Source organism: Parasteatoda tepidariorum, chromosome 2, assembly GCF_982258835.1.
Source record: "Parasteatoda tepidariorum strain Cologne lab strain chromosome 2, Ptep-v5.0, whole genome shotgun sequence".
Classification (NCBI taxonomy): Eukaryota; Metazoa; Arthropoda; class Arachnida; order Araneae; family Theridiidae; genus Parasteatoda; species Parasteatoda tepidariorum.
The window spans coordinates 58,184,022-58,199,116 of NC_141756.1; the positions used below are offsets into that span (position 1 = coordinate 58,184,022).

At 29.3% G+C, this 15,095-nt stretch overlaps 1 long non-coding RNA gene across 3 annotated transcripts in view; it reads right to left on the minus strand.

Annotated features, from left to right (window-relative positions):
* Positions 1-15,095, minus strand: part of LOC139425001 (uncharacterized) — a 168,263-nt gene that overhangs the window by 55,937 nt on the left and 97,231 nt on the right. For all 3 annotated transcript variants that reach the window (XR_015431392.1, XR_011636152.2, XR_015431391.1), the window contains exon 4: positions 5,429-5,579. This is a non-coding gene — a long non-coding RNA (uncharacterized LOC139425001). The remainder of the gene's footprint in view (positions 1-5,428; positions 5,580-15,095) is intronic.

A 15,095-nucleotide genomic window follows, 5' to 3' on the forward strand; every position in this document is an offset into this window, starting at 1 on the left:
TATAATCACTCAAGTAAAAGTGTTACAGAAATATGAATAGCATGGAATGATAAGAAAGGATTTAATACCCAACAAAATTCCTCTGAGCTTTACCAACTCTTAGATGCATCAATCATTCCCGATTCCCAGAAACTGGATAGATAGGACAATAATCGCGGACTATGGCATTTTCAACCCTCCCCCCTCTAGTCTACCATTCTGTTTTCTGGAAACAGGACTTGGAAAAATAACAAAAGCGTCTGGAATATCAATGCTTTCAGAAAATAGTATTTCTTTTTTTGTGATTCTTTAGAATGCGATGTGAATTTTATTTTTATATCGCTATTTATTTTCCTTTTTTTTTGTTGGAAAAATTTTCCTGTTCAGAGATAAGCCTAGCAGGCATGATTTAGTTGAATACTTGATATACTTTCTTTTACCAGAAGCGGTTGACGTTTATTCATATGCAAATGATGAAATGCCGGCAACAGAATCGGGAAAAATAATTGAAATTTCATGAATTTAAGCATTCATTATTATAAGAGCTTGATTTACTGTTTCTTAAAAAGGATTTTTATGTCATGAAATTGAAAAATTTGTAAATGTGCCATGTGAAGAATTGATAAATGAAAAATGAGGTAGACACAGTGCCAACAAAGATTTTAAGCAAATATTTTAGATAGGAAAGTCATAGGATAGTTACTTTTATTTAGTAGGGCAGAATTAGAAACATTTGAAACTTCTAAAGAAATACGATAGAATATCAGATTTATTGAGTATAAATGAAAAGATTTTGTGTTGTATAATTAATGCTCAAATAATTCTTTGAACTAATAAAATTAATTATGAACATTCGATACACAATTTGAAACCTACTACCGATTGATCTTAGACATCAGCAAAATTTTTTGAAACGCTAATAAATATTATATTAGTGCTAATAAATATTATATTAAACGCTGATAAATATTAATTTGTTATATGAAACCGAAGAAAATAGACAAAATTTTACTAACTTTAAAAAAAAATCCCTAGATTTAAAATTATGAATAAATATTTTTCTGATATAATAAGATAATAATTTTTCATTTAGAAAATGCTGCAAGACACAAGGATATAGTTATAGAATCTTTTGCTTTAGTTGTGCAAATTAAACATTTGTGTGCAATACATTTATACGCTAAATTTAAATAACTAAAATGCGCAAAAGTATTTTACAATTGATAAGGCTGGGTAGAGCTGCGAAATTGAAATATCAGAAGAGTTAAAGATAGATAATAAAGGTGTACATATATCTTGAACAAAATAAGGATTTATAGCTGCTTTTACTGTAAATTTCGTTTTATTACTTGGTAAATGTGGGAAGGAAAATTTATAGACATAAAATATATAAACAGTAGTAAAAGTCTGTTAGAAATTCAGTATTTGTCACAACGGTCTGCGTCCAATAAATATATACATTTTTTACAAATGTAAATAATATTATATTTCTATTGCAATAATATATCACTCTGGATAAAATAAAATAATTTCCATCTCGGATTTAGAAAAAACAAACAAAATTAGAATAAAGTTAATTCTGAAAAAAAAATAGTGTTACAACTAATTAGATTAACTAACAAAATTAGATTTACGATGAAGTTTAAAATTAGTCTTTTTTGAGAACTTGAAAATCATAGATTAATTTTCGCTATATTAACTTAAAAACAGAATAGAGTAGATAAATAACTATTAGTTCCAACTAGTTCTAAGAAAATAACTTATTAAAAACTTATAACCTAACTTATAACTTATTAAAAACCTATCACCTAACTTATAACTTATTAAAAACTTATAACCTAACTTATAACTTATTAAAAACTTATAAACTAACTTATAACTTATTAAAAACTTATAACTTATTAAAAAAAAGTCAGTATGTATATTTTAAACACACTCAACAGGGAACGAGACCAGCCAAGTAGCCGGGCAGCATAATTCACAATTTCCAATCAGACAAGCCTGAAATAGGACTAACTTACTTGGTTGCAGCAACTCTTATTCTTACATTTAAAAAAAAATTTAAAAACAGAGATTATAGAAGTGGAACTGCAAAAGATAGGCGCATGAAGTATGTTTACTGCACCTGAAGTAATGATGATCATTTCTGACAATGGTGAATGGAGAAGGTCATTGAAATGGGAGCTATCTAATTTAAGTTGGTTAATTGATTTCGAACAGAATTAACTAAGATGATTCCCGATTCATTTCCTAAAATATACAAATATGAATCACACATTTAACTTCCTCTCACATTTGCGGTATTGTTATTTTCTGTTATAATACATCCACCTGTCAGATATGTTGTAACAATTGATTTCCGAACTTGCAACCAAGGAAAACTAAATTGGTAGGTTGAAGAAAAACCGAACTTGTGGCAAGTTGAACGACTAGAATATATTTTAATCCCTACAAAAGTTTTTTTTCTTTCTCCAATGCCCACCTGTGTTAACATTTCGCCACTTCAGGCATTTACAAGACAGATTTGTAGGTCACTCTTTCAAGGGAACCATATTAGGTGGGCCAACGTTGCTCCCGCAGTAAAGACAGATAGTACAGAGAATGAAACAACATCCATGCCTTGCCCGGGATTCGAACCCAGAACCTTTCTGATGCAAGGCCAGTTCCCTGACCCCTACACAGTTCGGTCGGACACAAAAGTTAAGTTTGGGAAAGAATTTTCCCTAACCGATGAGGTGTTTAATCAGATTGAGAATAAACTTCGTGCGATGCAAACCATCCCACAAAATTGGTTTACCTGATTCGCCAATCTAATGGAAATTAATTGGAAATTTAACGTTTTTTATGTAATTATGCTGTTAATAAAGTTACAAAAAACTTTTTTTTTGAAAAAAATCATAGCAATATGTTATTGGAAACAGAACACTCAACTTTCATAAGGGATAATCACTTCAGAACTTGAGGTGACTATTGTAAGACTTCAGTTAGGGTGGCTGCTAAATTCAAAATAGTAGGAGTCTGCGAGTTAAGATAACCACTAAATAATAATATAAAAAAGTTTTGCAATTAAACTTACCCTTCACTAAACTGTATTTTAATTTTATTATTTTTGTTCGTTTTAGGACTAAAAGCTTTTTCAAAAATATATGCAGAATGTAAATAAATTGTAAATATTTTACGCATAAATATTAAAAAGAAAAAAATAACCAAACTAAAAACCATCCAAATATTTAAATCATATATTTCCGATTTTTAAAACGAATAAAGTAACATATTCAGTGCATATAACACTGACTTCCTTTCCTTCCACCCACCTGCCTCGTCCATGCACATTAAAATTGGAATCACGTATGAAAACATTGGAATAATCTATCTCTGCGCACGTTTCGCCTATTTGTCTATACGCACTCGCTTTCGCCCCCTACAAAACCACCGTCCACAGTCGAATAGCTGAGCGACAACTGAACAAATACTATTTCCGTTGCTTCCTTTAGAAATGGCAAAGAAAAAAGTCCAAGTCATTTTCACAGTTGCTCCAATATTCGTGAAAATGGAGCTGCATGCCGTATCTCTAAAGGTAGAGCACGCTGCACAAGTAAAGATTAAATTTTCAAAAAGCCGTTAGACTTTATTCAAAAAGCCGTTAGATTTTATTCACGACGTGCACCCACCTGTCAAACATTTTTTCACGAGTAAAAAAAAAAAAGTAAAGCAGAAAAAAAACTTCGATCATCACGAACCAATAAAGATGGAACTGCGTAAGCATACATGTTTGATATGAACAGTCCCAAAAAAAAAGCGACGACACTGAAAAATAACCAACGATGTCTGCAGAGGCGGCAAGTGGCATTATGAATCGATGACTATATCGTCAACATACACCATTCTACCCAGAGAGATATATTTCTGTATGGGGTGGCTAAAAATTTCCGAATGTCAAACCTTTCCGTTTTATTTATTCCTATGGAATATATGGGATGCTTACTTGAAGTACGTGCCTTACCTATCTTTTCGACTGGAGTTGTTACAATGCCACATATCTGGAAGTAGTTTAAGGGAAAAAAGAAGGTGGTTCGTTGGCTGTAGGGATAAAAGTAGGGAATAGGTTCCTCTGGATATACAGACACGGACATGAAGCAGGAGATTCGGAGTGGGGTGCGTGTTCTGCTTCGAAGTTTTTTTAGAAAAAGAATCGTGCTGTATAAGCTAGATTTCAAACTTCTTGCAAGATATGTTTTGAATCAGATTTTTCGAATGTCCTTTTTGTGTTTTTGTTCTTGGGGGTGTGTTGGACGGAATAAAAGCAAAATATATATTTTTTCGCCATTCCCTTGGGTAAAGGAAAGTTCTGGAAAGTTGCGAGCTACCCTGGAGTTATCAAGGTATAGGTATTATAGGCATCGAAAGCGATTTTGTTATTTGAAATACTATTTTTATACTTAGACATGTTTATACAGCCATGCAAAGCACAAGGTTTGTGTCTAGATTTTTCCTATTCAACGGCTACGTCTGTCTTCGGCTTAGTGCTTAAATTCAAAAGTCATATATGACCAGAAGAAAAAGTTTAAAGGGGGTGTCAATAAGTCATGCAGACATAGGCGATGGACTGGACTGGAGCTGGACCAGTGGCCAAGTCCTGGGCTATATGGTTAAGGGTTTTCATAACCTAGGTACATGCTCAGGGCTTGGAGATAAAAAAAAATTTAAAAAAAAAGACATAGGCGATGGAGCTGGTAAAATATCAAACAGTTACGATAAAATTTGTTTTTGTTGTCATTTGTTATTGGATAAAATTGTGATTTGTCAGATAAATTTATTAAAAGTATGTAAAAAGATAAAGTAAATAAAAGTATATTCACATAACGAGAAAAAAATAATTAAAATTTAGTTTTGAAAACTTTTCACCTAGTGATAATATATTTGAAAAGATGAGTACATAAAGTATATAAATAAAAAAAAACTAAATATTATAAGCAACTAACTGGTTATACATTTCAAGAACTATGAACAACGTTGTAAATAAGGTTAATATAAAAAAAAACTAAAAATGAAAATTGCCCGCGCTTTGATATCGAAAAATATCAGTAGATAATCTACACTCTTAAAAGATTTAAATTAACCAGCTGGTTTTTTGAAACTATTCAAACAACACTAAGTGAAAGCCGAGAAATTTCTCTACAATATCAGGAACAGGCGAAAAGTTTGACGCCAAAAAGATAAGGACTTATGAAAAGCGCATTCTTTGAGAAGCGGTGTTTGTAAAAGAACCTTCAGATGAATGATATTTCACCAAGAGCCTAATGAACTAAACACACGCCACACTGTTATTCATTTTAATTGAGGTTAAATATAATATCTGGCAGCCCGCAGTCACTGAAGACGTTGCATTAAAGTTAAAATAAATATATATATATATATATTATTTCGAAGTGAAAATGGTCTTCTGTACCTGTAAAAGATTACACCTGCGGCTCACAGAAAAGAACACTTCTTTCAATTTGGCTGCGCTCCAATTTCCCCGATAGGCCCAATGCTGGACCATCTTAATACGCTCATGTTTCGATGCCAAAAATGTCGAGTGACTTGCCGAATGTCAAACCCTGAAATGAAAAAGATTTTACTTATAAAATAAATTGAATGATGTAGCAATTTCTTTAAAAGTGTAGAAAAGCAAGAATTCATATATTCTACAAAAAATATGTTGAACATAACTTTCAATCTATAAATAATTTTTGAAATGCAATATTTTTTTCATTCATTATCGTTTTCTTTTTTTAAAACAAGTTCTATCGTTTTCACAAAAAAATAAATTCTCTAAAAATGTATATATAATGATTTTAAATTTCCCCCACTTAAACGTGCCATAGTGCTCGTAAATTTCCTTCAATAGAAAAATGTAAAATTGAAAAACTGTGTCAGAATGTAAACAAAAAGTTATTCCTCACATTAAATTTCTAAATAATAGCGTGTTTTTTTAACGATAGAATATTTTTTAAGAAAACGACATAATGCGTTTTTAAGAAGAAATTTTTTTTTTTTTTTTTTGTGAAAACGATAGTAGATTTTTTTGGGAAAACGATAGCATATTCTCTTTACGAAAACGATAATAATTTTTTGAGAAAATAGTAATTTGCCTGAAAACGTAGCGTTGTTTTTGAATAAAATAAGACACTTTTTTGTGATGAAATTGTTGCGATAATAATTGAATGTAAGTTTGAGAAAAATTAGAAGCTTATTTTACAACATTTCTTAAACCTTAAACTTAGCTTCCTTACGCGCAACAGCCTTAAATGAGCATCACAACTTGAAAGTTTCACCTAATTGAGTATTATCTTTTATTGTTCTATAAGTACAAATTGAAACATCATTACACATACAAATTAACTTTTTTTCTCGGTGGTTGTAACAGCAAATAACGTTGGTTGTTGCTGTAAGGACAAATATTTTCTTTCTTTCTTTTTTTTTACATTGAATATTCTTAGTGATTATAATTGTAAATTAATCACCAGAAATATATTCTTTTTTAATTTCCAAAACGATAATTATCGAATCGTAAAATAGGGATTTTTAAAGAAGAATGAGTTAAAAAGAAGTATAAAATTAAATTTAGAAGTTTTTTTTTCTTCAAATTATTTCATGCATTTATTTCTTATTATGCAGTTTTGAATTTGGCATGCGCTTGAGAAGATGCTCGGTATTTCCCAACTTCTCTATACTTGGAAACCAAGTTATAAAAATTTTATGCAACCCCAAAAATCACACAAAACGTTATAAATATAATATCGAATCACATTTCTCTGAGCTGAACCAAGTTCGAATACCAGCGATGGCTGGTCGATTCGTAAACTTATCCCAGCTTACTACAATACTAAAATACTCCTAATAGTGGACTAATCAGGGATTAGTCCTGGGCTAATAGAGGGAAATTTGCATGGTTTTAGCCTCCATCGAACGTAAATGCAAGTTCGTTAAATCAAAGACTCTTCCACGAAGCTTAATTTGTTCCAATGCTTGAACCAGGAATTTCCTTGTCTTCTGGGTTGGATATTTGAAGTTAAACTTAAATAAATTTAATAACGAATATGGATAGTAAAATGCAAAGTCTAAACCTTAGATAGATAAGCACACATTATAGATTATATAGATAATAGATATATTTGTTTACGATATAATATTCTCGCGATTGCTTAACGTTCTCAAAATTTAGAGGACAGATGTAGCGTGCGTAGCCTGTAAATAAAGAACTTCGCATTTTGGTCTCGGCTTTAACTATGAATACCCTATTTAATGTATTTAGTAAGTTATTTAATGTATATATTATTATTTCATGTATTTCTTACGTATTAATACTATTTTAATATTAACAGGTTGCTACTTATATCTGTAAAAAAAATCCCAGTGTTTCCCAATGTGTGGTACGCGTACCCCCAGGGTTACGGGAACAGTTTAGTGGGGGTACGCGCTCTTATGCGAAATATCTCGCAACAAACAAAAATTTTTAAAAATTTTATTTAAAAATAAAGCTAGCCATGAAAATTTACGATTACGTATTTTTCTATTGGCTATTTTTTGCAGAGTTAACAGTTAATATTTCGTCGTATCAACTGCCAGTTGTGATTTTAAACTTTTGTGCAATTTTTTATAGTAAAAAATACATGCATTTTTTGTTGGTGGTACACAGCGATACGAAAAATTTAGAAAGGGTACACAAAAGTTATAAGTTTGGGAAACACTGCTATGCACAATATATTGAGAGGAAACACACATTCACTGCGCTCTTGTGAGCTATATTAGGATAACGATGCTAGTTTTAGCTGCAGGAAAAATATAGAAACATAGAGACAGTAAGGACAGATAGTACAGAGAATGAAAGAACATCCATGTCTTGCCCGGGATTCGAATCCAGAACCTTTCTGATGCAAGGGCGGTCGGCTAATATAAACTATTATCGTTAAAGATCACATAGATTGCTCTTTGAGAATTCTGTATTTTTTAAAAGATAAAAAAAAAAGAAATAAAATTCCCAGTTTGTGTCGAAAAATTCAAAATTCCCAGCAATTTCCTTGTTATTTTAATGAATTTTAAATTCCCTGTATTTTCCAGGTTTCCCTATTCTTCCTCTGGAGTGGCAATCCTGAGTAACTATTAAGGAAACAAGAAAGCAGTAATAGAACAATTTTTTTTAACTGAAACAATGTAAAAATTTGCAATCTAAAATTTTGAATTTATTTTTATTTTTATTTCAATAACAAGATAAACAAGAGATACTTCATTACGTTTTAAATTTTCATATGGCACACAATTTCAATATTTTTATTTTTATTCAAGACGCGGAAAAGTTTATACATTAAGTAGAAGCTGTGAATGGAAACAGTTCTTAAATTTTCAATAATTAACCATTTAATTAAATATATTATTTAAAGAAATAGAGCTAATTATAATTATATTTAAAAAGTGCCGAAAGTTTTTTTTACTAATTATTCTTTTTTAAAATAATAGCCGAGGAAAGATTTATATCTTCAGCAAAAAAAATGCTCATTAGTAAAAAAAAAAGAAAAAAGAAAAGTAATAAATTTTAAAATTACATTTAAAAAAAAAAGAATTCTAAGCAAGAAATAGAGTTGGTAAATGTAATAACTTTAAAATCTACATGACTTAAATAGTTCTTGAAACAAAAGCAAAATGAAATTTGCGTTCTCTCCTTCGTCATTTATTTTAATTAGCTTCATTATTTTTTCACGTACGTTACGTTTCATGAATAGAACGCCCTGGGAAAATTTTTGTAATTAGCAAAAATTATTTTTGGAAGGAAACTAAATAGACATGCAAAAGCATAAATGCTACGTGCTTATATATTTATATATATTTTTTAAAATATAAGAAGTATCGTTGAAAATATAGTTGTAGCAATAAAGATATTTATGATAATGAAACTTAGTTACGACAAAAAAATAAATTCCAACTTAGTTTTTTCATTACATCAAAAAGAAAAATGTACGTTACTCAGTGTAAGACTTCTATAAGAAAATGTTTTATTCTCATTGTGCTACAAACTTAAAAATAAAGATTCTTAATTATAATATGAGTAATTTTTTTAAATTTTTATAAATGAAAACTTGTAAAAATAGATCTTATATAAAACTGCAATAGATCTTTTATAAATTGCTCCAAACTAATGAAATAGTAGAAACTATCGACACCAGAAGTAATTAAAAAATGTAAAAAAATTTTCTAATAGCTCATGATAGTTTTTTACTTTTTGGTTTTACATTAAGTAAGCGGATTATTTAAAAACCCGATTAAATGCGTGATTAACTAAGGGTTATTATCCTTTATTTTAAAGCATTACCTGAACTCCAGGCGTCATATTTGTTCTAAAAAATATTCCAACAAACTAATTATTATGAATATTCGCTACCCTTTTCCCATCATGTGAATATAATTTTTTTTTTCAAAACTATTCTTCTTAATTATGAAATAAAACGAAATTATGTTCTTTTTGCGTAACGGGTTTGTAATGCAGAAAATAAATTGGAATTTAAGTTCATACCTGGGACAACTTTTTCCGCAAACGCGTAAGATTCACCGGATATGTACCTCAAATTAGAACTACATACTTTTATTTATGTAACGATTTATTCATTTTTAAAAGAAAAAGGTTCCGAATTTCAAAATAAAAATCGAAATCAGTTTTTAACAATTTTAGTGGCCGGGATAGATTGGTTGGCAGGGCGCTGGACTCACATTTGTGAACAGGAGTTCGCATCTAGCCGACCGAAGATTTCCCGTGTAGTAAATGGTGACTGGTGCACGTTAAATCAGTCGGGTTACAGAGTCCTCCATTTTCCCACAACAAATCAACACCTCTGGAGGTGCTGATTTGGAGATTGATCGTTTTCTGGTTCAGGTCAAAATTATGATCTGTTGATGAATGAATGGATGTATGAATGGGTCAGCCTCATAAGCGTATGGGTGCGGCAGAAGTCAAATTCTTGGCCATAGATGGCACCACTGGAAAACAAGCACCCTCTTTGCCTTAATCGTCGACAACAGCAACAACAATTTTAGTTAATTCTTCAGTCGAAGCTGTTATGAAAATTTTTATTTCTTTAAGCACAGAAAAAAATATGTCTTAAGGAAATAACTGGCACTAGAAAGTGAACTATGCAAGTTACAAGTTTAACTATAAAAGCTCGAAATTAGAACTACCCATTTTTTATTTACTTGTCACGATTTTTTTTAAGAAAAAAAGATTTTGAGCTTCAAAATAAAATTAGAAATCAGTTCAAAACACTTTTAGTTCATTTCTTTTTCATAGCTGTCATAAACAGGTTTATTTTTAAGTGCAGAAAAAAAGTGCACGTCTTAGGAAATTACAGGTACTAGTAGTTAACTATAGGAAGGTAAACTATATAAGTTATAAGTTAAACTATAAAAGTTTCCAATTAGAACTACATAATTTTTAATTATTTGTCGTGATCTTTGTAAAAAAGGTTTTGAGTTTTAAAAAATTTTTTTAATTAGTTTTTAACAATTTTAGTTCGTTAGTCGAAGCAGTTATATTTGGGAAAAAAAGTGTTAGTAAGGAAATCAATGTCACTTAAAGATGAATTAGATAAGTTATAAGTAAGTGCTCAGTAATAAGAATATTTGCTTCAGAGTACAGAACTTGGAAGAATATTTTAATTAGTGTAAACATATATTTAATAGTATAAATATATATTAAGTAGTATAAATATATATTAAGTGGGATAAATATATATTAATTAGTAATAAATACGTATGTCGTAAAAAAGCTATATCACATGTGATATTACGGAGCAGTGCTACATCGTGCAGCTGACGAGCAATGGCGGATTGATACTTAACTAAATACATGTTTGATCCAGTATTTTTTTTGAAATCTTATTTAACTTTGTTCTCCTTGGAAATAAAGGGATATTATAATTTTATTATCGTCGAAAAGACATTTTTTAAAATGTTAAATACCTCTTTTTCCCCACCAGATATGTGCTCGACTATTTATATTATATTATTTCGAAATTATTAGAATACTCTATATAATCCTCAATTGATGTAATGACAAATGCTGAAAAATCACGTTTCAATGAGAGAAAAATGCCAATTAAAATTTAAACTGTAAAAACTAATTGTTAGACTAATTCAAGTAAAATTTAAGTAATAACAATAAAATTATTATTAATAGTAATAATCATAATAATAATAATCGTAGTACATTTCTTACTGTATTTTTAAAAACACTATCACTAATTAGGGTAAATATCCAATTTATTGAAACGTGTAACTCTTTCTACAGATATAGTTCAATATCCTTTTACCTTCAATTTAATACACACAACTGTACTAATATAATAATCATAATAATAATCATATCACACTAATTATCCCAATAATAATAACGATAACAATTAATAAAAATAATGAGAATAGAAAAAAAGATCATAATACTATTAACAATAAAGTAAAAAATAATAATAAAGATAATAAAAATAATGAGAATAGAAAACAAGATCATAATACTATTAAATATAATGTAAAAAATAATAATAAGGATAATAATAATAATAATAATAAAGATAAGAATAATAAAGATAAGAATAATAAAGATAAGAATAATAAAGATAAGAATAATAAAGATAATAATAACGACAGAATAATTAATGATGATTATACCTCTGTTAATAAAAATTAATAAGAAAATAAATCTATGAAAAAATTAATTCTTTGTCGATAAAAAATACTGCATTTTAAAAAACAGTATTATTAACTAGTGTAAATATCCAATTTAAGAGTAATATCTAAGTTAAGAGCATATAATCGAAGAGCTAAAAACGTTTAACTCTTTCTACCCATAAAGTTCAATATCCTCCTCTTATCTTCTACAGTTTAATACACACAACTTTACTGATGATTAAAAAAAAAAGAAATAATAAATCCTCATTAATCTCAGCTGGATTTTATCATCCGTGATAAACATCCTTTCCGCCATGATGCTTTAAAAAAAAAGAGCCTGCAACTGCTCATAAACTCTTTTCGGCCCAGGGGTCAAACCATCATAGCAATAAATTTACCCTCCAGATATAATTGATGCCCGGGATGACATTAAACGTAGGGTCAGGCCGCTCGTTCGCCAACTTCATTTGGAATTCGCCAAGTTAAATGACAAGAAACAATGCCTATTCAAGTCAAATGACTTAGCAAGGAACGCCCATTGACAACACAATAATCGCCAGATGATGACTGACTTTTCTTCAAAATGACTACCATGTCTCATAGAGAGAAAGTGACAGTAAAATAATTATGACATGACGGGTGTATGAATAGCCCCGGTCTTATTATTAGTTTTAAAAAAGTTCTTTAATCATGAAACCCACGGGGTTCCTTCATTATATGGCGACGGGGCTGAATGATGCTGGGTTTAAAGGGGATTTTTCTGGTGTTTTCGGGTTCAAGATACGGTTTGACAGAATTGGTTTCGTGATAAGGAAATTACATGACTTTTATAAATGTTACAATATGGGAGGGTGTCACCTTGCTTGACGAGCGGTTGATTTAATAATTCTTTAATGTCTTAATTTAATTACACATCGCATAAAATGAATGACATGCATCTGGAGGAAAGATAACTAATAGTTCATTTCGTTTAGCACGAAAGACTGTCATCTGTATAATCTGTAATACTAATATTACTATTACTAACTACTACAACTAATAATAATAATAATAATAATAAAAAATTGCGTGTGCGTAACAAGTAAGTAAAGAAAATTTTGACATTTTTTTTTTACCATCTATTTCGATTTTTATTTTAATAATGCAAAAATATGTCTGCGGTGCTTGATTTTTAATGGTATAACAAGTTTGACAAAAGAATTATAAACAGTGTTAGTTAAATAATTGCAGAAATAAATGTGTCGGAGCTTATTATGGAGCTTTTTTATGGAGAACAGAAATTTTTATTTAATTGTATTAAAATTTCAGTATTTAATTGTAATAAAGCTTTAGAAACGGGAGAATGCAAATAAAAAACATCGAATTCTAACGGTTTCTAAATAACATTTCAAGTCATAAAAGCGTAATTACTTTAAAATTAAAGTTTACTTTTAAGAAAAGACGAATGATTCTTTTAAACAATATTTTTTTGTGTATTAAAACAAGATTAATCGCGAATGTGATGCAAGTATTTAACGTACAGCACTATTTTATCCTTATAACCCTTTGACGAAGAATTTTTATTAAACATATTTTTCATACTTTTTCATTATTTTTTATTTATTTTGGTTAAAATAACTAAAAAAATAGATTATTTAGCATTTTAATAATTTATGGTTAGGATATATAGCATGAAACACAAGCGTCCTTTCTATGTAAGAGGTAAACTCTTCCAAACACGGCTCACTTCCTATCAATAATTTTGCATAATTTTAGATCTAAGAAAAACGGTAATACATTATTGGAATCCCTTTAATTTACAAAATCAAATATTGATACATTTTTAAATATGAATGTAAAAAAATTTTCAAACTAATTTTTTTTAAATTTTATGTTATAGTACAAAGATAATTCCGGTAATCTGACAGATTTTTTTAGTAACTATTACTGTTTTTTAAAATTATAAAATACCAACGACGTGTGGAACGACGTATATAAAGACGTATGGCATCTTCCGAATCTGATAGACCTGCATTAACTCTTTTAGCACCCATATCCCGCACAAGTATAAAGCAACTCGACTTTATTTCTGGAGGTGGGACATTTTAACATAAATTTCTGGAACATAGAAAAAAGAATAAACTAATATATATATATATATATATATATATATATATATATATAAAATAACAGGGCTACATCCCTGTTATCATTGTTGTATTCAGCTTTAATAATACAGTCATAAGCCATACTACGTTATCAAAAGGTTTATTTAAAGGTAGGCTGGTGGCTAAAACATTACACATCCACTCTCCACAAGGGAGGGGGTGGACAAAACTCCGGATGGGTCCGGCAGATCTTACAAGGAATACATGATACAGCAAGAGTCATGCGAAAACCATCGGTCTCGCATTAAATACTTACAGAAATTGAGTAAAAAGGCTCAGTCTTGTAACCTTACGCATTAATGAAAATCATTTAATGCTTCCTAATATGGAAGTGAAAGAGGAACAAGATTCTAAAAATAACTCCTCCTTTGAAATATAAATCTAATTATAATTCAATGGTATGTTTTCAGCCTTGAAGTCCCAAAATAGAATTTCTACACCTATTCTTTACCAAAGACATTTAATGAAAACGAAAGAATTCCAATGTTGATATTAATACAAAATTATTAATAATTTTTGTATTATATATATATATATATATATATATATATATATATATATATATATATATATATATATATATATATATATATATATATATATATATATATATATATATATATATATATTACTTTGAAAGCAATGATAGTAAACTACATTAAATTTTATTTTAAAATCATGTAAGTCTTCATAACAAACTATTATATCAAAGGAAAATTCTCTCTGGATACAGAAACACAGCACAAATGGCATGTACGATATCTTGTAGACGGTCTGAGCAATTGCTAGGGAGATTTTAAAGATTGCCCGGGGTCATTAATCATACAACGATATCTGATGACAGTTGGAATAAAGCCCGGATAAGGGAAAACGGGAAATACCGGAGTTGTGCATCCGCCTGGGACATATTACGAAGAGGAACTTTTAGGAATATGTTATTTCAAGTAACGTTCGTATCTTTCCAGAGAATATGCATTTAATGTGAAGAACTTAGTTTTATAACAAATACAAATATTCGATTCGGTTTTCGAAATTTCTCGTTTTATAACAAATACAAATATTCGATTCGGTTTTCGAAATTTCTCAATTATCTTCTCTAACATTAAAACAACCATTTCGTAGTCTAGACATTTTATTTTGGAGTAATAAAAGCTAATGTGTAAAAATGGGATCTCGTTTATGTGAGGTTAGTTTCTTTATTTTTATTTTTTTTATTACGATTTTGATGATGTAATAAATCAAAAGTAATATCGCTAAACTTAAATAAAAATATCT